Source organism: Stenella coeruleoalba (genome assembly GCF_951394435.1).
Source record: "Stenella coeruleoalba genome assembly, chromosome: 3".
Taxonomy (NCBI): Eukaryota; Metazoa; Chordata; class Mammalia; order Artiodactyla; family Delphinidae; genus Stenella; species Stenella coeruleoalba.
Window position 1 is genome coordinate 151,014,620 of NC_137148.1, and position 24,881 is coordinate 151,039,500.

Genomic DNA, 24,881 nt, shown 5'->3' on the forward strand with positions numbered 1-24,881 from the left:
AAGAAAGTGATTCTCATAGCTGAAAGTCACATAGCTGGTGAGTGGCAAAGTCTAGATTCAAACTTAGAGTCGTCTGACAATGCCCAGGTTGTTGACCACTATGTACACTGCTCAATTGTTGCACCAATAAAGAAGGGCTTGAAATAATTATAGATTTGCCTACCCCGAAACTGCAGTGATTTAAAGACATCAGAGTTGCCAGTTGCTTAACCACATCTACTTACAGTAAGAAATTACATTTTATTTCATTTCTAAAACAAGATTAATTCTGCAGGCCCATCGAAACTTGAGCACACAAATCCTACCTCCAAATGAAAGATGCTTGTTTTCCATTATTCAACACATGGCCCTGTACAGAGGCAATAAATATATAGTAGAATTTTCATTCAAATAAGTGAGAAGAGAGGTTTCTTCTTGTCCTGATTCAGTGCCCATCATTATGGATTATGATGGCTCTTCCCAAACTTTACTTCATTCCCTCCACTCTTTCTACAAAACTCCAGTAATGGAATCCATCATTCAGATATATGTGCAAAGCGAAAGGACTGTATTAATACAGTTGTTGAAAGTCAAGTTGATAGAGCACAGGAAATACATCCTAATAAATGCAACATTAATGTTTGTGTGGGCCTTGGAGTGAGGGGTAGAAGAATTTTCAGTTTAATGGAATATTTTGCCTCTTGCTATGAAAGTGCGGCTTAATAGTCTTGTAATTGGTCATTTACAGAATCCTCCATCTCTGGGTTTCATGCTTTCTTTACTCTGCAGCTGTTGATTCCTTCTCTTGTTCTGGATGGAAGAGAGCCACTTCAAAGGGCTCAGCCTGGCTTTTTGTGTTATTGTTGAGATGAAGATATTTCCATTTATTAAAGCGCACTATTTAAACATTTTTATCATGTTTTAAACTTGACTGTGTTCTGAAGGTATGAGCACAGGCAGACATAATGGGGGATGTTTTCCAGGAGAAAACATACTCTTATCAAAGGAATTATCAGAATTTTCATGTATGGATTGAGAATCAAATTCTGGAGTTAGACCTGAATTTAAATTCATACTCACAACTTATTACCAGTCTCATCTTGATCAAACGGTTACCACACTTCTCATCAATTTCCTTATCTTTGAAAGCGGAATAAGAGAAGTATGCCTGGTGGAGTTACACATCAAGCTCGTCTGATAGAATATTCATAAGGATTTTGCACAAAATGTACATGGAAATATTTTAGCACCGAGTTTAGCATGCGATTCGTCTTCAATACATTTAAGAGCTATTATTTTATTATTATTATGCTATCACTAAATATCACTATTACTTAAATGTCATTATTGCTAAAATTGCTGTAAAATTACCGCAGTAACCCATGATGAATTCCCCTCTTCTGTTTCCTTTGTTTAAATGGAAAATATATATATAGATCTAGACAGAGAACACTTTAGTGATCCTATTCAGTGGAGTGAGAATTTCCATGGCACTGATTAAAACAAATCCTGAATTGCATGGACTTAAGATAGCAGAGAGGGGCTTCCCTGGTGGCGCAGTGGTTGAGAGTCCGCCTGCCGATGCAGGGGACACGGGTTCGTGCCCCGGTCCGGGAAGATCCCACATGCCGCAGAGCGGCTGGGCCCGTGAGCCATGGCTGCTGAGCCTGCGCCTCCGGAGCCTGTGCTCCGCAACGGGAGAGGCTGCAACAGTGAGAGGCCCGCGTACCGCGAAGAAAAAAAAAAAAAAAAAAAGGTAGCAGAGAGGCTAAGAGATTTGAAGTTAGACATCCCCAAGTGTGAATTCTACTGTGACCCTCTTCTAGCTCTAAAACCTTGAGGAAGTTACTTAAACTTTCTGAGCTTTACTACTAGTTTCCTCATCTGTATCTTTTCCAGGACTATTTATCAAGCATCTTCCTGTTCTCTATGCTTGGACGTATCAATGAATAAATTAGACAAGAGCCTTTGCCTGCGTGCTCCTTCTTGCATGCTTTCTCCCTCCTTACACTCTCGTGTGGAAACGGATGTTATAAATAAATTCTATGCTTTGTCACAGGTTGATGGGCGCTACGGGATAAGGAAAAGGATGTGAAGCTCACTGAAGAGGCTTGCGTTGGGAGTGCTGGAGGCGTGTACAGGTAGGTTCTGATTTTAAATAGGGTAGTCAGGGTGGATTTTATAAGTTGACATTTGAGCAAAGACTTGAAGTGAGGGAGTTGTCAGAATGTATGATGGGGAGACCACTCCCTGGGAGCAAGAATAACCAGTCCCAAAACTCTAAGGCAGAAATATGCCAGGCAGCTTGGAGGAATATCAAGGAGACCACCCTGGCTGACTTAGTCAGTGGGGAGGAAGAGACAGCAGGAGGGCTGGAGGTCGGATATGTGACGGGATGGATTGGGTAAGTCCTGGGAGGCCATCACATGCATTGTGTCTTTTACTCTAAACGTAGGCAGCCAGGGACAGGATTTTAGCCGAGGTGTGGCATGAACTGTCTCTTGTTTGAAAAGCATAGCTCTATCTGTGGTCTTGAGGATGTGGGGAGAGAGTGGAGTCAGGGAGAATCTCAGGAGGCGACTACAGGATCCTCGAGGTCTATGTTGGTGGCCTGCACCAGGCTGCTAGTGGCTGGTAATTCTCAGAAGTGGCACATTGGGAAGGTTGTGACAGCATTTCGTGGTAGATTGAATGCAAGAATGGAAAGGAAGAGGGGGTCAAGGGTGAATTCGAGATTTAGGGCCTGGGGAACTGGAAAGGTGTGGTTACTGTCACCTAAGATGGAAAAAGTTTGGGGTAGAGCATGTTTGGGGGATTAAAGACCAGTTTTGGAGGTATAAGATTTGAGATGTTTTTGTGACATCCAAGTAGAGGTGCTGAGTACACAGTTGGATACACAAGTCTGCAGTTCTGAAGAAAGGTCTAAACTAGAGATACACTTTAATACCATGGAGATATTAAGAATAATTACATGGAAGCGCTATTTTAAAGATAAAATGAAGTAATGCAGTTAGCACTCTGTCTTCTCAAAACATTTAATAACTGTTAGCTAAAATAATTACCTGAAATGAAAAAATACCTATAGTTTCTTTTGTTGTTTGCAGTAAAAGTGAATAAAATGTCACAATTATTTTAATAGTATTTGTGACACAGTAGTTTTAGTTAAGACACCATGACTACAAACATTTACAATAAACCTTTCAGTCTCCTGCTTTTCACTCTGATAGGGTACTTGGAACCATATTTTGTAAGGTTTAAGTTAGTTGTCATAGGGTACCTCTTTAATTAGAAGTAATTCTGAACTGCCTAGTTCCATGCAGTTTTATATACATATATGTATAATTATTATTTTATGATTTATCAAACTCAGTTGAAAATTTGCATCACTGATATACATTAGAATTTAAGCATTTACCCAGGTACTCAAGGAAAAAAATGTACTTGTCTTGTAATTTCCATAGGGGTACTTACTTTCACATCTTCCCTTCACTTTGCAATTGCAAACATGGCAGGGGAAATATTATCTTACTGGTCTTTGAGTTCCCCTTAGCTATCTGCAAGTCCTTAAACAGCCTTTGTGGCTTAACCAAAATTCTCTTCCATCTTCATTCCGCTAACAGATATTGGTCTAAGCATGTACTTACACTAAAAAATGCATGACCACGTTGTCTCTACACATCTATAATTTTATGTTAACACTAACATTATGTAAGCTATACTTTAATTGTAATTATAACAGATTTTATGTCAACACACATCCATTTCTAGTGTTCATCTGGTGTTCAAGGGGAGAGCAGTATGTCGTAAATTTTATCAAAATATAACATCTGAAGAATAGAACAGAGGGTAATTGTGTAATTCTGTATTCACTCTAATTAAGTTCAGTGGAGTTGGCATAATAGAATTAAGATGAAAGAAAAAGACATCGAGGTACCATGGCTCCCTCTCCTAACACACCCTTTTTGTATCCGAGAGCAGAGACTCAGCACCTTTCTGTACCGAAATGGAGACAGGAAGAGGCCAGAGGATGAATGACAGGCACGAATGAGGTGGAACTTTGAAGAGCAACATGGAATGAAATACTTCTTTTGTATTTGGTAGGTGGGGAAAATGTACCAGCGTGTATGCCTACTGGGACCACGTTTTCCAGAACAGTTAAGCCCAGTGTCAACTATGCTGTCCCACCTTCCTCGTAAGTAGGAACATCCTGTTACTTGAATCTTTGCTTCCTGTTTCTTGATAGCTGGTTGAGAAGATTATCACAGGAACTGCATCTTGTTAGCAAATACACTGTTTTGAAATGATTGACACTCACTGAAGAGTGGCAACTCCAAGCTTGCTCTCTCTTGATCTTGGACTATTTAAGTCTGGAGTGCAGGAGTGGGTTATGGGGAAAGACCATTGGAATTCTTGTGTCTTCAGCATAATGGTTATAGCATAATGGTTAGGAGTGTAGGTGCTGGTTCAAATCTCTGCTTTCCACTTGCTAACCATATGAGCTTGGGCAATTTACCTGATTACCTGAACCTCAATACTCCTGCCTATAAAATGATGTTAATAATATTTCATCCTCATAGACTTGTTTTCAATGTTAAAATGAAGTCACTTACACCAAGCACTTAATACAATGCCTAGAGCATAGTAAGGTCTATTATTATTACTATTACTACTACTAATACTATTATTACTATTACTGTCACGATGCCAGGTGCTATTTTTCCTATGCCTTATTCCATTATCTTCTGCCCTGTCCCCCCATTTCTGTCTTGTTTCTGTACAAGGGTAGGTTTGTCACAGAGCATTTTCTTTCCCTAGTGTCTGACTCTTAGTCATCAAGGTGACTGGTCCACGACGCGGCATTCATTGCTGCTCGTTGAAGCAACCCGTTTTGAGAAGGGGAGTTGGATATTGATGCCAAGTTGGGTCAAGGAGAGAGAATTTTCTCTCTTCGGCACTCAGCTAAGTGAAATATTCAGGCCTCAGAAGGAGAATCAGGCAAAGGGCAACATGCTTAATTTCATACCTTAGTGATTAAGAACAAGTCAGACAGGCTGGATTTGAACTCATTTCCGTCATGTACTGACAACGGGATCTTAGGTGCTTTTGTAACCCGTCTGAGGCTCAGTCAACATCTGAAAGAGACGAATAACATTATCAGGACCTAGCATATAGCCTCGTTGTAATAAGTGAGTAAATCCTTTTAAAACGTTCAGCACGTTGTTTGGCATATAAACACGTAATAAAATTTAGCTTCTTTGACTACTACCGCTGCTAATATTATTAAGTAGCTGAGCAGATCCGAGGCCCATTTTTTTCTTAGATTGCACATAATCATTTGGACAACGAGCTCACATTGATCAACCGTTGCTTATATATAAACCCCCATGAACCCAAAGGTGCTTTAACTGTCTCCCAGTCAGAGCCTGTTCTGGGGGCAGAAGGAACACCGGCACTACCCCCGTCATCTTTGCCTTTATTGTCACTACACTCGCCTGCCGTACTGAGCACTTTCTGTTTGCCAGGCACCAAATTTAGCCCTGCGTATGCACTATATCATGTAGTTCTCACACTCAGGTGGGAGACATCATCATCGTCCCCAATTTTCCGATAAAGACGCCGAGGTGTTGGAAAGGTAAGAAACTTGACCCACAGCAAGAGTTGGAGCCGGAGTATTCAAACCCTTCTCTCTGACCTCAAGAACCCTTAAATATTAGCATACTACTACATCCTGGTAAGAAAATCTGCTTCCAGCCACTCTGGTGAGAGTAGAAATGATTCTCAGTCCCCACATTCCTCTATTGCCCATGCCACCCTAGCCTCAGGACTAGGTGGGAAAGGAAGTGATCTCTTCAAAGAGCAGCCAAAGGGAACCTACTCCCTTCTGCCTTTTCGTAATCAACTAACCAATATTTTATTTCCTTCTTAAGAGTCCCCACGTGTTCCTTTTGGTACTTAGCTTGGCCTTTTAGAATTCTGACATTCTGTACATGACTCATCCACTGTATTTCATGTTAATTTATTGAGGTCAAGTATAGGGTCTTACTCATCCTGAAGTCCGGTTATCCCCTGTCACATCTAACTCTGTTCTTTTCTTCTTGTAGGACATCTGCAGATATTTATTTGAATTTTGTTGAATTGTTCTCATCAATAGTACATTAAAAGTTATACAGAAAGTGATTTCTTATAAGGAAAACCATCTAAATAGATTTCTAGCTCTTTACTTTTTATAGCACTATTGTAGAGATTATAGATCTCCAGGTAGTATTTTTTAGATTGAGTTCTTCATATCATCTTATTTTTACATATAATGATAAATCTGAATTTTCTCTATCAAAGCTCTGAGACTTCACTGGCTTATAACTTAGCTTGTTGATATGTGTTGTTGACTTTTCCATTTACAATGATGTTTGATCCTGGTAAGGATGGGGCTGGGTGGGAAGGTACCTCTTAGGGCCATCAATTGGTTTTGTAGAGAACTAACAGAAAGATCTAAAGTCTCATCATATTTCTGCAGAACTCATGAATCATTTTATTATAATTCCATTCATTCAGGGAGTATAAAACCATTTTCAAATTGTTATTCCTAATTTGTTCATCTTCTCTTCCTTAGTCTTAGTGAGAAGAGAGCAGGCTGAATGGAAGACAGTCATTATGACCACTGGGGCCACTAAGGTAGGCATCAGTCCCAGAGTTTTGTTTTCATCTCTCCGCTATTAATAGTGGCTAATGTCTTGAGTGCTTACTTGGTGCAAATTACTTAGCCGACCATGGCAAATGGGTTGTGTCATTTCATCCCCTGATAGTCATACAATTAATGTATGTATTATTATGATATCCCATAATGCATACATGGAACAGAGCCTCAGAAGTAGTTATTTGCTCACCAAAATATGGTAGATGTGGAATTTGGACTGAGGTCTGATAGACTCCTAAATCACTCCTAGTGATTTTTACCACTAAATTAAAGTTGTATACCTCTGGAGAGTAGATAGTTTCTAAAATTTCCTCAGCTCTAATGTTTTATAATTAAATTTTTGTCTGATGGCAAGCTTAACAGTTAGGATGGGTAGGAAGGAATGCCAGCCTGTTGAATGGAATTTCCCTGAAATAAGCCTGTTTTATGACACCAGTTCATTCATTCATTCACTCAGCATGTATTGAATGTTTGCTCTGTGCAAAGGCATTTTAGGCATCACAGTGGAGTGAGCGCCCCTTCCATAGACTCTCCTGCAGCACTCAGAGAAGTCTTGGACTGGTTTGCCTGTTATGGAATGGGGCTTGGTGATAGAAGCCTGGTTTGTCCTCCACTGATAAAACTAAGACATACTCATATGAGTTTAGAGGCATCTTGAAGCCGTGGGATAGTAACACACATGAATCTTACCATTTTTGCCTGGGATTAATGATATAAAGGCTTTGGATTTGGGTATGGAAAACGGGTGCAATTATGGGCGTGTTGGTTCTACATATATACGGACATCACGTGTCATCAGCCTGCAGCTACCTGCCATTCCTCACTACTCCTTCTTTTCACAAACCAAAGAAGTACCTTCTTATCTCTCCTGTGGATAAGCTCTTGACAGTGGCACTAGGGCCTCCCTCAATAAGTACATCATTGGCTAAACCAGTGGTTTCTCAGATATGCTCATTGAACAACCCTTAAGGTGGATTGACATTCCACTGCCTAGAATAGAATATGGTGTTCTTTAGAAATCGGGGGGAAAAAATAGGCCACCAGATGTACTTTCTTTAATTTAAATTGTTTATATATATATATATATATATATATATATGAACAATTGTTATGTATGTGTATGTATACTTGTTCATATATATGAATGATTTAAAATTGAAGAGATAGATATATACACACACATATATATATATGTATGTTTAAATTTTGGCTTCTGTTAGCAAGTAGTAAATTAAATTATTAGCAGATCCATACTGCAGGGAAATAACCAATCAGATTTCATTCAATAGCTTGCTTTTTTGTAGATTTATGGTTGTGATTTTATATCTGCAGGTATGTTTGCTGAAGAAAATATTTCTGCCACTTTATACAAAATTAAATTCATTTAATACCAATGCGGCATGTCTCAAATGTCTTAATACAGTTTTAATCTTTAATCGCATCAAAAGTATGAAATTAGAAACATACCCCAAAATCATTTGAAGATATAATTACTTTCATTTCCCTTATACTTTTGAGACTTTTGAAAAACAAGTATTTAGTTGTACTTATCTGTTTCTGTCTCTCTAAGCATAGCAAACACTGAAACACAATTCTTTTTAAAAGTCAGTATTGAAAATATATTGTCCAAGATGATCAAAACTAAGGAAGTGGCAAAGAAATTCAAAAATTTAAACTTTCAAAGGGTGCTTTTTTTGTGAACGTGTAGTACTTGTTCTTCTGAAGGAATTAATCTTTTTAAAAATTTAATTAACTTATTTTTTATTGAAGTATACTTGGTTTACAGCATTGTGTTAATTACTGCTGTACAGCAAAGTGACTCTGTTATACATATGTGTATACATTCCTTTTCATATTCTTTTCCATTATGGTTTATGACAGGATATTGAATATAGTTCCCTGTGCTATAGCAGGACCTTGTTGTTTAGCCAATCTATATATACCAGTTTGCATCTGCTAATCCCAAACTCCCAGTTCATCCCTCTCCCACCTGCTTCCCCCTTGGCAGCCACCAGTCTCTTCTCTATGTCTCTGATTCTGTTTCTGTTTCATAGATAGGTTCATTTGTGTCATATTTTAGAGTCCACATATAAGTGGTATCATGGTATTTGTCTTTGTCTTTCTGACATACTTTGCTTAGTATGATAATCTCTAGTTGCATCCATGTTGCTGCTGCAAATGGCATTATTTCATTCGTTTTTTATGGCTGAGTAGTATTTCATTGTATATATGTACCCCATCGTCTTTATCCATTCATCTGTTGATGGACATTTAGGTTGTTTCCATGTCTTGGCTATTGTGAATGTTGCTGCTGTGAAGATCAGGGTGAATGTGTCTTTTTGAATTATAGTTTGGTCTGGATATATGCCCAGGAGTGGGATTGCTGGATCATATGGTAGGTCTATTTTTAGTTTTCTGAGGAACCTCCATACTGTTTTCCACAGTGGCTGCACCAACTTACATTCCCACCAACAGTGTTGTAGGAGGGTTCCCTTTTCTCCACACCCTCTCCAGCATATGTTATTTGTAGACTTTTTAATGATGGCCATTCTGACTGGTGTGAGGTGGTACCTCATGGTAGTTTTGATTTGCATTTCTTTAATAATTGGCAGTGTTGAGCCTCTTTTCATGTGCCTATTGGCCATCTGTATTTCTTCTTTGGAGAAATGTCTCTTTAAGTCTTCTGCCTATTTTTTTGATTGGGTTGTTTGCTTTTATTGTCATCAAGTTGTATGAGCTGTTTGTATATTTTGGAAATTAAGCCCTTGCTGGTCGCATCATTTGCAAATATTTTCTCCCATTCTGTAGGTTGTCTTTTCATTTTGTTTATGGTTTCCTTTGCTGTGCAAAAGCGTGTAAGTTTGATTCGGTCCCCTTTGTTTATTTTCATTTTTATTTCTATTGTCTTGGGAGACTGACCTAAGAAAACATTGGTATGATTTATGTCAGAGAATATTTTGCCTGTGTTCTCTTCTAGAAGTTTTATGGTGTCATGTCTTATGTTTAAGTCTTTAAGACATTTTGCGTTTATTTTCGTGTATGGTGAAAGGATGTTTTCTAACTTCACTGGTTTATATAAGGCTGTCCAACTTTACCAACACCACTTGTGGAAGAGACTGTCTCTTTCCCATTATATATTCTTGCCTCCTTTGTCAAAGATTAATTGTCAAAGATTAACTGAGGTGTGTGGGTTTATTTCTGGGCTCTGTATTCTGTTCCATTGATCCATATGTCTGTTTTTGTGCCAATACCACGCTGTTTTGATTACTGTGACTTTGGAGTACTGTCTGAGTCTGGGGTGGCTATGCTTCCAACGTTGTTCTTTTTCTTCAGGATTGCTTTGGCAATTCTGGGTCTTTTATGGTTCTGTATGAATTTTAGGATTATTTATTCTAATTGCGTGAAAAATGTCATGGGTAATTTGATAGGGATCGCATGAAATCTGTAGATTGCTTTGGGTAGTATGAGCATTTTAACAATATTAATTCCTCCAACCCAAGAACATGAGATGTCTTTCCATTTCTTTGAATCATCTTCACTTTCCTTTATTAACGTCTTACAGTTCTCAGCGTATAAGTCTTTTGCCTTCTTGGTGAGGTTTATTCCTAAGTATTTTATTTTGAGGGTTGTGATTTTAAAAGGCATTGTTTTTTTACATTCCCTTTCCGATATTTCATTGTTGGTATAAAGAAATGCAACCAATTTCTGTATGTTAATCTTGTGTTCTGCTACCTTGCTGAATTCGTTTATCAGTTGTAGTAGTTTTCATGTAGAGTCTTTAGGGTTTTCTCTGTATAGTATCATATCATCTGCATCTAATGACAATTTTACCTCTTCCTGAAGGAATTAATCTTGAAGTTCTACTAAGACTTTTGGGACATCTGTTTTAATGAGCCACTACTTCCTGCCTGAGATTGCACTATGCACCAGAGATTCTAGAATTAGCATAATAAAACTAATAATGCAAACAACAGCAACAAATCTTCACAAACCTTCCTTGCAAGGAAGTAAAGTCCACTGGAAACACAGACAAGTGAAACACACATTCAAAATGGCAGTGATTCTCAAACATTTATGTGCTGAGAAATCATGACAAGCATGATAACCAGGGCAATTACTAGACCCCTTCTCCAGCTGGTCAGGTGTAAGGTCCTGTAACTCTATTTTTGGTGACTGCCTCCAGGAGAGTCTGAGACAGATGTTCTCAGTTGTCGTCAACCTTTAGTGTGCATCAGATTTGCCTGAGAGTATTGTTAAAACACAGATTGCTGGGCTCCAGTGCCAGAGTTCTAACCAGTTCCCAGGTGTGGCTGATATTGCTGGCCCAGGGACCACATTTTGAGAACCACCTTTCAAAACTGCAGTATGCGGTTGTGTGTGTTGTGAATGCCGTATGCGGTTGTGTGTGTTGTGAATGAGACGGGCCCAGAGAACCAAAGGAGGGCAAAGGGACTCTGCCCTAAATTAGCCAAAGGTAACAATAGCAGCTAGAATTGATTGACCCAAGAAAAAATTATAAGAACTTTACCTGCGTTTGCTCATTTAATCCTTTCAGTAAGGTACATAGGTGCTACTTAGTGTTCCTCTTTTACAAGGGTGTCCAGAGAAGGTAACTACTTTGCCCACGTCGTAAACTGGTAAGTAACAGGTTAAGAATTCAAGTCTAGGAAGTCTGATTCCAGAGCCCACACCTCTACTCTTTCTGCATGTAGAGAGGAGTAAAGGGTTGTCAGTGAAGCCTTCCTGGGGGCCCTGGCCTCTGAGTGTAGATAGAAGGATGAGTGGACATAAAGATCATTATTTGTGTGTGGTGGGGGTAGGGGAGGAAGTATGAGGGCTTCCAGAAGAGCCTGCCCTCCCCATACATCTGCTATAAGCAAGTCTGATGATCAGGAGTCCGGAACATGAGTATGACTATGGGATACTGAGAAGGGTTCTAGAACCCTGAGGTTAGAGTTCTGGATCAGTTAGTAGGTAACAGAAAGTGAATGAGTGATTTACCTTACTTTCCACGGGTAGCAGGAACTTTGGAGATAGTCCCTCTAGCGTTAGTGCAGCTGCTGAAGGGCATCACCAGGGGACTGGGTTGCTTCGCTCTTCCAGCTTCCACATCTCTAGCACGTCCACATAGCTTCAAAGTGACCCCAGAATCTCCAATAGTGTTCCAACAATTGGGGCAGGAAGAAAGAAAAGGAAAAAAAAAAAGAAATTAAGTAAGAAAAAAAGGCAGTGTCTAACTCAGAGAGCAAATTTTTTACCACAGATGGTCAGCAGACTTGCACTTAGATCTCATCAGCTCGGATTTTAAACTGGCCACCTTAGCCTTAAGGATAATGGGGTCTCCTAAACCAGGGCTCTGATAGTAAGGAATAAGGAGAGAGTGGTACTGATTAGCAGTGCCTGCTGTCCCAAACAAATATTATCCCCAAACTATTTTTTTTATCCTATATTTTACTTTAAAGAATGGAGGGGAAACATTATGTATCTGTAAATAGCCTTTTAGAAAGGGTACAATTATATAGTTATACAACCCCCTGGAGGGCTCCTTTCTTCTAAAATCTCTTTAAAAAACAGTTCAAGGTTAAGGACATTTTTATCTTAATTTAGTCACTTGCAGTCGATTATCTTGGAATGACATCCTCTCTCTGCAGATGTTCTGTCAGGCTTTAGAAGATTCTAGAAGTGGACAGAGAAGTGTTATGGTACATGTATTTGCAATATGCACGTCTTTGAAATGAAATCCATTTAGGGACCAAAAGGCATTCCATGTCTTTGCTATACATTTTCACATATTTGCCTTTCCAGAATTCCTTTGAGCAAATCTGTTAGATGTAACCCATCCGTTTCTCCCATCTGAATTCTTTATTACTAAACATTCTTCAGTATGCTCTCACTCCCCTCTGTCAAAGGCGTTTCTCTGGGTCCTCACCCTTCTCATCTCATATGTGAATGCGTATCTTAAACTGAAGCAACAGTCTGCTATGACTTCTCCATAACTTGAAGAACCCGTCTTTGTGGGAAAAAAAGTAGACTTACTAACTTAAAAGGTAGAATGCGCGCAATGTTTCTGAGAGTTAAAAACTAAGGTAAAAACATAAGCAAGGGAAAAAACTTACAGTGGATCCTTTTCAAAGACTTTATTTTACAGAGAAGGCAACTGAGGTTTAAAGAAAAAATGCGTTAGTTAAACACTAAATAATAAACCTTAAACCTCAGTGGAGCAACACATGGACAGTTCATTTCTCACTCACTCAGGAGTGTAGTATGGACTTTGGTGGTCTGAGGGTCAGTTTTCTGCTCAGTTATTCAGGGACCCACCACCTTCATCAAGTGGCTCTACGTTTGTCCTAAAAAGGAAAGGAGAGAGGAAGCTGCAAGCTACAATTATCAACTCGTTATCCTTCAGACATAAACTCTTCAGGTCACCTCTGGTCACATTCTTTGGGATAGAACCATACCCAGATGCAAGCGGAGATGGAGAATGTTGTTCCTATCTTGGTCCTAGTGATGCCTCTACAGGCTGGAGGAGCTAATTAAAGTGTAGTCAACAGCTCGTTGTTTCTGCCACAATGAGTGATTAGCTTAAGGCTGTGGATTAATTATGTGTGTGTGTCACATATACATATAATACACACAAACATATATATGTGTGTGTATATATCCATTTTTTAGCATGAGTTGACACATGGGGCTTCTGCCGTATCAAAAGAGTACAAACTGCCTCTTGTTGCTTTTTCTTAATTGAAGTTGACTACTACTATCTATTTCCCTTCATTTTGCTACCTCCCCCCCGCCTTTCAGTATTATATGAAAATTCTGAAAGAAATAATTTCAAAGTTTCCAGTGCTTTTAAAGGTAATAGAATATTCAGACCTTAACAATTTTCCTATGTGAAACTTTTGCCAGACTAAAATAGTTAACTTATGAAAAGTAAATTTAGATTGATACAAAAGAGAAAATAAGCTGATTTTTTTTTTTTTACACAAATACCCTGAGCCAGGGTGGAAAATAAATGGAAAACTGGAGGAATTTAGATCCTTTTGTTGTAAATTTAAATATTTTTAATTGTAAAAATAATACAGGCTCATTGCAGAAACTCCAAAATTGAAAGGATTTAAAGAAAAAAGGAAAAATAACTCAAAATCCCATTTCTGATAAATCATCTCTGTAACATTTTTGAGGGTATCTTTTGAAACTTTTTTGTGACGGGGTGCATATAAATACAATGCAAGTATAAAATACCTTCAATTATTATATCAAACTACAAAACAGTTCTATAACATTTTTATTTAGTAATATAAGTATGACTACTCACCACCTAATAAAAATCTGCAGCAGCATTTTTAATGGTTGAACAGCATTCTATTATTTATTGAACCAGTCCCTACTGTTCAACATTTAGATTATTCCTGTTTTGCTTTGCTAAACAATGAGACAAGCATCCTTGTTCATATGTCTTTGAGCATTTGTTTACTTCCTTAGAATGGACTTCTAGAACTTGAATGGCTGGTTGTCAGTTCTGGTACATACTGACATATTGTCTTCCAGAAAGGTTACCGTGCTTTTTATTTCTACCAAGAATTTAACATCCAATGTGGTTTCTTACACACACTCATCAGTACCAGTATTATCAATATCAATACCAGTATTATCAAGTTTTTTAAAACTTTGTCATTCTAGCTCAGTAAAATATGACACCTGAATTATTTTATTTGTATTTCTTTGATTAATAATAGCAAGGTTGAACATATTTTCATATCTTTATTGGCTGTTAATACTTTTTAGTTTGTGACTTTATGGCATCCATTTTTCATCGATGTATAACAACCTTTTATATATCAATGTGTTTATTTTGTTGTTTGTTGTCAATGCAATTTTTTTCTCTTCATTTATTAATTTTTATTTTGTGTGTGTTGAACTTCTTTAATACTGTCAAGTCTATTCAAAAACCCTTTAATGAACACAACAAATGTGGAAAATCAGTCATTCTCCTGCATTTTGTAATCAATTTATTTCCTTTTGGGCAGTATGGAAATGTAGGTTCTTATTTCATCTTATGGTTGGAAAGAATCTATTCCCTCGGAAAGGGATTATAGTCTCCATGATGCAGTAATGGGAGATTTTATAGGGTAGGCAGGGTCTACAGAAGAAAAAACCCTAAATCACACTCCATTGGTGGTTGCCTTATTTATAAAAATGGCATTTGAGGTTGTGTGACTGCCATCAGGTAAGCAAAATTAATTTTTAGCATGAAGTACTCCGATCAGCAAGAACAGCCTAGGATAGGCTAGCAGTAAGAAGTGAGGGGTTATGGGATTGGGGCATAGCCTCTGTTTCCTCCAATGCAGCTGGAAATTTAAACTCTGGGGCTCCTGCTTGATCCAATCAGCCCAGCTAGTATGTGTTGCCAGGTAGGGTGAATAGACTCAGAAGTACAAGAGCTCATCCTTGGTCCCCTCTGGAAATGAGCAGAGAATACTGTGTCAAGCAGAGGTGATCAGTCCATGGTCTGGAGACTTGGATCTCCTCACATAGTCCTTAAAGTCAGGGTGAGACAAAATGCCAATACAAATTATATTGATGACAGTATCAATGAGGTGACATTGAGTCCTTTGACCCAACGTGTGTCTGCAGTGTGCCATCCATTAGTAAATGGGCAAAGCCATTTGACAGATCTATCTGATACAGTGAATGAATCTGACACTGACATTTTGAAAAACTGAAACTGTATCCATTTGTCAAGAACAGTGGCCATTTGTTCTGCTTTATTCCCCCTGGTAGAACTAGGTAACATTGCAGGCAGGCAGTAAGACGTTCCGGCATTTCACCCTGGAGTAGCCCCCAAACTGAAGAAGCTGTCTTATCAGTAGTTAGCTCCTTGTCACCAAGAATATTAAAGTAGATTTGTATGATTAGCAAATTAAAGAGACTGTAGTGCCTACCACTACTGTATTCACTAAGGCACCCAAGTTATTCTAAAGAAATCCTAATAATACATTAGGACCGTTTTGAATATTTTTATTTGATTATCCATAATCTTCTAGTTATAACATCCATCACCATTTTGACCACTGAAACTTGGCCTTCTTTTCTTACAGCCTAGCCCTGTGGTCTTGGGCTAATCACTAACCTGCTTAGATACAATTTTCTTCTCTATGAAATAGAAACAATATTATATGCTTTGAAGGACTGCAGGAAGATGAGCTGTAATGTTTATCAAGTGCCTGGTAAGTAGCCTGGCCCATAATAAATACTTGGCTAATTGTAGATGTTAGTTTCATTTTTAGTTTTATTTCCAAACATTGCTCTTTACTTTTGGAACTCTAAAATTTGTTTTGAGAGTGGAGGACTTGTTGTTTGGATTCCTCCAACACTCTCTGTATATTCTGTACTTCTATCCCTACATCATTTATATTAATGGAATAAATGATCTTTGGTCTGGTGATTCCAAGGTGACGAGGAGCTAAGTGGAGGTTCAGTATATACCTGGAAGTATGGATTTTCATGCCCAGTGCAAATGTGGGAAAGGCATTATTCCCACATTATAAAGGGGGTAAAGACCTCCAACTTGAGGAGACTCTGGGTTGAGAGATGAGAGATTTACAGGTACTGTGTTTATCGTACAGGGTACCACAGGGGCTTTTATGTTCTGTAGCAAGAATTTGCACCTTATACCCTTGTAGTTAGAAGTAAAGCATACCACATAACTAATATCTAGTAAGCATTAGAGTTAGAATAAATACCATTTATTTAACGTTTCCTTTGTGTTAAGCATTTTACAGTTATAACATATGGATGGATACTATATTGTAATGGTTAAGAGTGTAGTTTTTTGAGCTGGATAATCCTGGATTGGAGTCTCTTCTTTATTACCTCTCTTTTTTTTCTGTTTTATTGAGGTATAATTGACAAAATTGTAAGATAGTCAAAGAGTATATCATGATGATTTGATATACATATGCGTTGTTAAAGGATCCTTCCCATCACGTTAATTAATACATCTAACAGCTCATGACACCTTTTTCCTTTTTTTCTTTTTTTGGTGAGAACACTTAAGTTCTATTCTCTCAGAAAATGTTAGTTATACAATACAGTATTATTGACTGTAGTAACTATGTTACACAGTAGATCCTCAGACCTTATTCATCCTGCAGCTGAAAGTTTGTACCCTTTTACCAGTCTTCCCCTCTTTTCCCCCCCCACCCACACCCCAGCCCCTGGCAACCAGTTTTCTACTCTGTTTCTATGAGTGTGGCTTTTTTTCTTTTTAGATTCCATATATAAATGATAGAATTCGTATTTATCCTGTCTGGCTTATTTCATCAGCATAATGCACTCCTGTTTCATCTATATTGTCACAAATGAAAGGATCTCCTTCATGTTTTTAAGGCTGAATAATATTCCATTACCTCTTAAATGAGTGACTTTTGGTACATTGTTTACACTTTCTAAGCCTCAGGGTTTCTTTTCTTCTGTAAAAAAAAAATACATATATATATATATATATATATACACCCACTAACAGGTTATTTTCTGATATGTGGAATGTTTGTTGAATCAACAAATAATTAGTTGAGATCATAAATGTGACACTTAGCACTGTATTAACATTTATTAATACTCTCCCTGTTAATTTCTACAATAAATTGTATAATAAGTAACAATAATAATAGGACTAGTAGTAGTTTTAGAAAATGCATAGGATGTGCCAGGCATCATATACTGTACTACCCTCCTTCATGTGTACCACAAGTTACATGTGGATATCATCTTCCACGTTGTTTCCTTTAAAGAAAATTGAAGCTCAGCAAGATTGAGTAGCTTGCTCCAGATGTGAACTCAGGTCTGAATCACTCCACATATAGGTTCTTAATGACTCCATGTCTTTAATTCCACATCTGCATTTGTTTGTTGTTGTTGTTTTTAACTTTCCAAGCATCTGATCTGAAATTCCTTTCTCTGGGGAATTTTCCACTTTGTGGGTCTTGGTGAGAAACAGAGCCTTCCTCTCGTTATACAAGCTGAACTTGTCAGATACACTGTTTATTCACATGCTCAGTCTCCCTTACAGATGGAAAACAGTCGGGCGACCTCGGGTTGGCCAACTGCACCCCTCTCTTGGATTTTGAATGACAAATAAATGATGTAAAGAAGCAAGGCCCGCAGTGCTGGGTCAACCTCCTGTTTCCTGTTCCTGCTTGGTAGCAAGGCCAGCTAGGACTTATAACATCACTTCGGCCTGATCCTATAATTGCAATAGCATAGGCTTGGCTTACGGTTGTTTAGTCTGCTTGTAGTTACTGAGACCTCACCATAAACTTCCAAAAGTTTCTTTTTCTGCTCAAATTAGCCGTATCCGGTTCCTGATGATTCCAAATAAGACCTTTCCTGATATACAATGGTGACCTACTTATCCAGGCAGATGTAACATCGTCCTGGCAGGGACAGAGGGCAGGCAAGTTCCTTGAACAGCTGAACAAGAAGAAAAAGACCTAAGAAGGAAGAATTGAAGCCAGTTCTGCTTGTGTTATACTTCTACCAGCAGCTGCCTCTGTTTCACAGAGCACATGCTAAGGACCATGTCCCTTCCCCTGTAACAGACGAGCAAAGTAGACCCAGGCCTTCCAACCCAGAGACCAGCTGAGCTGTACCGTGGACAATCTAGGATGTGAAAGACTTCACTCAATGTCTTTGTCACTTGACACATTGTTCCTCTCTTTGGGAAGTAGCTTCTTTGTGTGACAAGAATATGCTAAACCAACACTTAAGTGGACAGAGGTGAAAGATGCCAAAATTAGCTACAGAAAAAAAGGCATAAAGACTTGTATTTTCTGTTATTTGAAGGTGTTAAGACCCCACATAGAATATGAGTCCTTTAAAGGAAAATTGTGAATGGCCCAGGGAATGTTGAATTTCCATGTGGCAATATGTTCTTGATCGGTCATGATGATGATGATGATGGTAGCATCAGTAGCATTTATCAGTGTTTCCTGGGTGAGAGGCACTTTATCCTAATGACCTTTTATCCCCATGACAACCCTGTGAAGTAGGAAATACTGTTTCAGCATCTTCAGGGTTTTTCTTTTTTCTTTTTTTTTTTATCAGGAATTTACCCTAGATCACAGTTGGGTGGTAGAACGACCAGAACTGGACACTAGCCTTTCCTGAATTCCCAGGGTGTGATCTTAGCAGTTGTATTGCCTGATGCAGAGCCATGTAAATGTTGCCAAAGCAATGAAACATGTACCTATTTCTAACAGATTCTAACTCAGAAGCTCTGGGGTTAAGTGCAGAGCAGTTGAGTGTGATTGTCTTTACAAACAGTAGATAACTTAAGAGAAGTTGTTTAAAAGTATATTTGCATATTGCACTACACTGTCATATCTGTGATTGGTTAGCTATTGAGTCACTAACACAAATCCCAATCCCATCTCTAATCTCATTCATCTCTTGTATGATATTTGACCTAATTGAGGCAGTTTTTTTTTTGTTCTTTCCCACAAACACACATCGAACATCCAAGACATGCTTACCATTTGTGAGCATATTCTCTTAGTTATTTAGGAGTTGAGTAAGAGTGAGAGAGAAGGGCTTCCCTGGTGGCGCAGTGGTTGAGAGTCCGCCTGCCGATGCAGGGGATGCGGGTTCGTGCCCCGGTCCGGGAAGATCCCACATGCCGCGGAACGGCTGGGCCCGTGAGCCATGGCCGCTGAGCCTGCGCGTCCGGAGCCTGTGCTCCGCAACGGGAGAGGCCACAACAGTGAGAGGCCCGCGTACCGCAATAAAAAAAAAAAGTGAGAGAGAAAAAGACACATAAGTATGAAATATGGTGATCATTTTTTTAATATCCTTTATGTTGTTAATCCCTCTTAGCATTTACTGCCATTCACTCATTTGTATTATTTGGGGTATAGCAGTTTATTCACACAGCATTTTTACATATGGCTTATCATTTGTATTCTATTTTAATAACACTAATAATTATAGACTATTGACAAACTCATCAGACCCTACATATTCATTTCAAAATCATGAAAATAAGGTGGAAAATGAGGTGTAAAGTGGAAAATCTATGTGTATGTTTTCATTGGTGGAATGAGGAGCTACCTGAATATCACTCCTTTAGCTTTTCCTTCAAATGGTGCACTTTTTCCTCCATGCATAGGAGTCCCTTCCATTAGGTAAACAGTAGTCTTGAGGGCAAACCTCAGAAGTAGAAACAGGAGAACTTTTCAGTTATGGTAAAATCAAACATATTTTTCTTCAGTAGTGAAAAAAAATTCGTCATGAGAAGTTCTACCACCGTGAGTTCCATGGTGAAAAACTTTCCGCTTATAGATGCAACTTCCCCCAGAATTCTGAGAAATGTCGGTAGTAGAGAGGGGTGTTGCATACACCTGTTTCATTTCCCTCTGACTTTTCCTTCTCCTTTCTCTATTGACATTAAAATCTATAGTGAAAGCACATAGTAAGCAGTCTAGGACAATTGATATGACATTTGATCTAAATCTCCAAAGTCTATTTTAGATGGGGATGCTATGAGAGTCACAGGAGGGGAAAAAATCTAGAATTATTCTTATATGATCAAATGTACTAAAATAACAAAAGCAAATCTTATTTCTAGCTAATAACATAGCATTCCTTATATGATGTCATATTATGGCAGAAAAGAAATATATGCGTCTATTTTCTTCTATATTAAAACTGCTAAGGAGTGGGGACCAATGAACTAAATCAATTGTTTTGGGTTCAAGTTGTAGTTTTTAGTAGCCATCCTTCTTAGCAAGTTTTCAGAAGCAAATGTAGTTTGTTTACTATCACCACTAAATGTGCAATTGTGTAGATTTGTGGAAAAAAGTATTATCAAATATATATACTTTAAGATGATTTGTGTAAATTTATCTATTCATATTATTATTCTCCCCAAGTAAATCAAAATATACTATATACTATGTTTTTCTTCTATAGCTTAAAAGGGGAATGTATGTTTAAACTTATTCAAATATTTATTAGGTGTCTACTAAGTGCCAGGCACTCTACTAGGCAGTAGAGATGTTGTATTAGAGGTGGAAAATGTCCTTGACCTCCAGAACTGATACTCTTGTAAGAGAAATACTGGGTCAAACTAAGTCAACAGTTTCTTTGCTACAGAGCTTTTTACGAGTCTTGTGAATTATGAGTCTCTGATAAGGAGATGTAGTGGACAACAGATCCCAAATTTATTTGAAATCTTTTCCTTCATGGACTGTCTCATAGGATTTATGATCCACTGAACACACCTTGAGAGACACTAGTATTCTGCAGTGGTCAGTTAATTGTTTTCTATTAAACAACTATATACTGAATCCATGATATTATTATCTGGATGTTTTGGAGGATACAATGATGTACATGGCCACTGTGATGATAAGGGCGTCCAGTTTAGTGAAGAAGAGAAACCACAGAAGCTGTAACTTAATGTAACAAAGAAATACAGACACATATACATATATTTATATGTAAATTACTATTTATATAGTATACAATGTCTTCTGAAGAAGATAGGGTTGTTTGTAACTTGGGATCTCACAGGAGGTTTCACAGAGAAGGTAGACCCTGAGCTGGGCAGAATTTCAGTAAGTTAATTTGGTTCTGACCGTACGATAAAATCAAGTATTTGCACTGGTCAATCTGACCTTGATGGAACAGCATTCCATTTGCAGGGAACAGTGTGATCAAACATGCAGTGGTGGAGATGGCCAGATTGTAATATTCCAGTACCTGGAAAGTGTTGGAACATCTGCTTTCTCCACAGTCTAGAAAAGTGAATCTCAAGTGAAATGCACGTATAATGGAGGCCAGTGCTCTTTGCTTTGTGCACTGCTTTGATTCTACAGCGTGCAACAATGTAGTGATCTGTTTCAGATTGTCATTATTCGAGAGGGTTCTTAGTAACAGGAGTGGAAAAGGAAGACCTCTCTTCCTGTGTTTCTGCCCTATGCTCTTAAGCCAGAAAAGGTACCAACGTCACTGACCTGACCTTGTCTCAGGTATCTATCAGGATCTACTAGAATCATTCTAGTGAAAGGTAACTAGACGTCCAAAGGACTCAAAAGATACACTATAACCTTTGTATACTTTACCTGGTGAAAAAAAATGTCACCTGAGTGGTCCCCTTCCCTAGAAATACCAGTATGTTCTTCCAGTGCATGGCAGAACTTTGCAGGTAAAACTGGGATAAAGGTGAAGAACAGTCTTAAAATTCTAGTCCTTGAACAGCACCTAACACGCAACAGGTTTTCAATAATCTTAGCAACAATATTCACAAATAATGACCATCAGCGTAACTGCTCTTTTGTGCCAAAATATATTACCATATTACTTTTTTTCTTGCAGCTTTACAACTTGGGTTCTATTATTGTTTCCATTTTACAGATTAGGAAAGTGAGGCTCAGAGATGCTAAGTCACTTGGGCAAGGTCACAGAGCTTGTAGGAGATAAACCTGCACCCTTACTGTTGGGTCCTACAAACCAGACCATCATTTAAGTCCTTCAAAATATACCTCAGAACATTTGAGTAAATTAATGAATAAATCCTCCTAGTCAGACTGACCAGATCATTATATTAGGTTCAGCTATAAGTGGAGGAAAATCATAATCATAGTTGGACAGTTAATACAGTAATTTACTTGATTTGAATTTTCTAAATGACATTTAGCTGCTAATTTCATGATGATAACCATCGAATAAAAACAGGTATATTTTGATGTTTGGAATAAGATCTCATATTGAGTAAAATACATATTGATTCCTAGACCTATATGATGTGAGTAACAGATGACATTGAGATGCCATCTAGAAGTACTCCTGTGCAGTTCATCATGTCAACCCAGCTAATAATTTTAGAATCTTCAGAGTGAATAATATATGCAGCCATAAAGCATATTTCTAATCAATGCAAATAATATTTTTCCTATGCTAAACCCAGAGTGAAGTTATAACACGCATCATAAGATTAATGGGCCATTTTTTCTTCATCACTTTGCTAAATTACTTAGTCTGGAAACCATTCAGAAGGTTGCGAATTGGAGCTGAGCAGTAGTAGTGAGACTGTGCCTCTGATGATGAAACTATTTCCACCCCGACCCCTACTGCTCCCTTCTTGGGAAAGAAGGCAACATTTCTCCTAGAAAAAGTCACAGGTTCATAAGCTGGCTTGTATAATACGTTTGGAGGAATAGTGTGTCTTTTAAGCAGAGCCTATCTCGGCATATAAAATAATTTTTACCTACCATTTAATGAAATTAACACTCACTTTGAGGCTAGGTCTTTTGCCATTTGACTCCTGGATCACGTCTATGGATATATGTTTTTCTTGAGACGAAGTGTGAACCCAATATAGTATCCATCATTCAGTCTATCTAGCTGAGGTACATCATCTGAAGCACAAGCTCCCTGAGGCCAGGCACTTTATCTGCTCTATCAGTGTAGCCCTGATGCCTAGTGTCTAGCTTTTGGAGATTCTTAATAAACATTTGTACTGAATACGGTATGTATATGGTGAGCAAAAGTTGGCTTCCCATTTTCCAGTCAAGGGTATCCCACTCATGTTCTGTGAACACTGGATAGCAGAATCTTACTATGTTATTTTTCTTTTCCCTTTGCAAGTTTCCTGAAAGGGCATTCCTGTCCTTAGAATGTCCATCTCCTCCCATCTTCCTGGAGAATAACTCTTCTTTCTTAAATACTTAGCCCCATTATTGACTCTTTAAGATTGAATGTATTACCTCCTTACAAACAGGAAAATGCAGTGCTTTTTTTTTTTTTCGACAATTTATCACCAGAAAATTATTCTAACACCTGAAATTCTGGGCCTAAAATGCCTGGACTAGTGGTTCTCAAAGTCTGGTACCCAGACCAGCACATCAGCTGCACGTAGGAATTTTTAGAAGTGAAAGTCTTGGGCCCTGGTCCAGACCTACAGACTCGGACACTCTGGGGGTGGGGCCCACTGCCTGTTTCAGCAAGCTCTCCTGGTGATGCTGATGCATACTCAAGTTTGAGAGCCACTGCTTAGACCTAGAACTTAAGGTTTAGGCTTTGGACAGATCTGAGTCCTAAACACTACTGAGACACTGGGGTGACCATGAGCAAGTTACTTCTGGGAACCTCTTAGCATCTGTGTGCCTTGCTTAGCTAATAGTGATTTTAATTAATTAGAATAATGCACATGGTGTACTCAAGAGAGTAACCAAAGCATACTTTATGTTCCATAAATTCTAGCTGTTTACCATTATCATCAGTCAGAGCTTACTGACACATCCTGAAGACATTCTTCTAATAAGTGTAATAATGTGGTTTGTAAAATTAACAGCTTAGAAGAGCATGTTACGAATTTCATCAGACAGGGTCTCAGCAGGAAATCAGGGGTACATCAATAAGGATAAATTGAGCCCAATGTAGAGAATCAAGAGATAGTGTAGTGCCCTGGGTTCAGTAAAAGTGTGGCTACCTTTATAGGAGATGAAAGAGAAAGGAAGCCTTGCTGGAGAGAGAGTCCTCCCCAAAGATGCTGTGATGCCCCACGGAGAAGCACTATACGTTAGTTGGGGGATGCAATTTGGCAAGAATTAATACCCTAACTTCACTCCCCTCCTTCATTCCCTACAGTCTTCTATTGGTACTCTTCATTGGTGAACCAAACAGTAGCTAGAGCAAGGACACTTACTAAGATAGGCCATGCAAGCCATCCATATAGAGTTGGGTGGAGAAAGGATGTGGAAGGGCAAAGAGGACATATTTCCCGCAGGTGGTGAGTGAGCTGTAAAATCACTCGCCCTTCTAACATCATTGCCATTGCAGGAGCACGGAGGAGCAAGTGGTTAGTTCTGACTTGGCAGATCCAGGCGACTGCAGGACACAACTGGTATATGAGTTGGGCTTTAAAGGTAGGTTTGAATTTTAATGGAGAGCATGGAGTAAGAAATGGTGAAGAACCAAGGGAAAGGGAGATTCATTGCAAATGGAGAAAAGAAAAGTGGCATAAAGACAAGAAAAGTCAAGACTTATGGAAGAGATAGCAAATACTCTGCGTGTGACTGGAGCAGAGAATGGGTAGACGAAGGCTGGAAGTTAAGATGAAGTCATCCTTGAATAACATTAAAGTTTCCTCCTTTAACCTCAATTTCCACCTTCTACTCCCTTCATTAACATTGGAAAATTAAAAGTG

General features: G+C 38.5%; 2 protein-coding genes and 1 pseudogene across 20 annotated transcripts in view; 2 read left to right on the forward strand and 1 right to left on the reverse strand.

The window, feature by feature from the left end:
- Nucleotides 1-24,881, reverse strand: part of LOC307183208 (uncharacterized protein) — a 466,052-nt gene that overhangs the window by 131,038 nt on the left and 310,133 nt on the right. The gene's annotated exons all lie outside the window — the stretch shown is intronic.
- LOC307183206 (metabotropic glutamate receptor 7-like) overlaps nt 1-24,881 on the forward strand; it is a 582,198-nt gene that overhangs the window by 10,440 nt on the left and 546,877 nt on the right. For 6 of the 18 annotated variants that reach the window (XM_079915377.1, XM_079915389.1, XM_079915388.1 and 3 more), the window contains exons 2-4: nt 2,039-2,120; nt 4,081-4,171; nt 6,590-6,651. The gene's annotated coding sequence lies outside the window, so the exon portion shown is untranslated. Of the gene's footprint in view, nt 1-2,038; nt 2,121-3,957; nt 4,172-6,589; nt 6,652-15,771; nt 15,901-17,732; nt 21,317-24,514; nt 24,601-24,881 lie in introns of those variants that run through there. The other 12 variants (XM_079915393.1, XM_079915383.1, XM_079915380.1 and 9 more) reach the window with 8 other exon arrangements.
- Nucleotides 1-24,881, forward strand: part of LOC307184908 (ferritin light chain-like) — a 110,197-nt pseudogene that overhangs the window by 2,706 nt on the left and 82,610 nt on the right. The gene's annotated exons all lie outside the window — the stretch shown is intronic.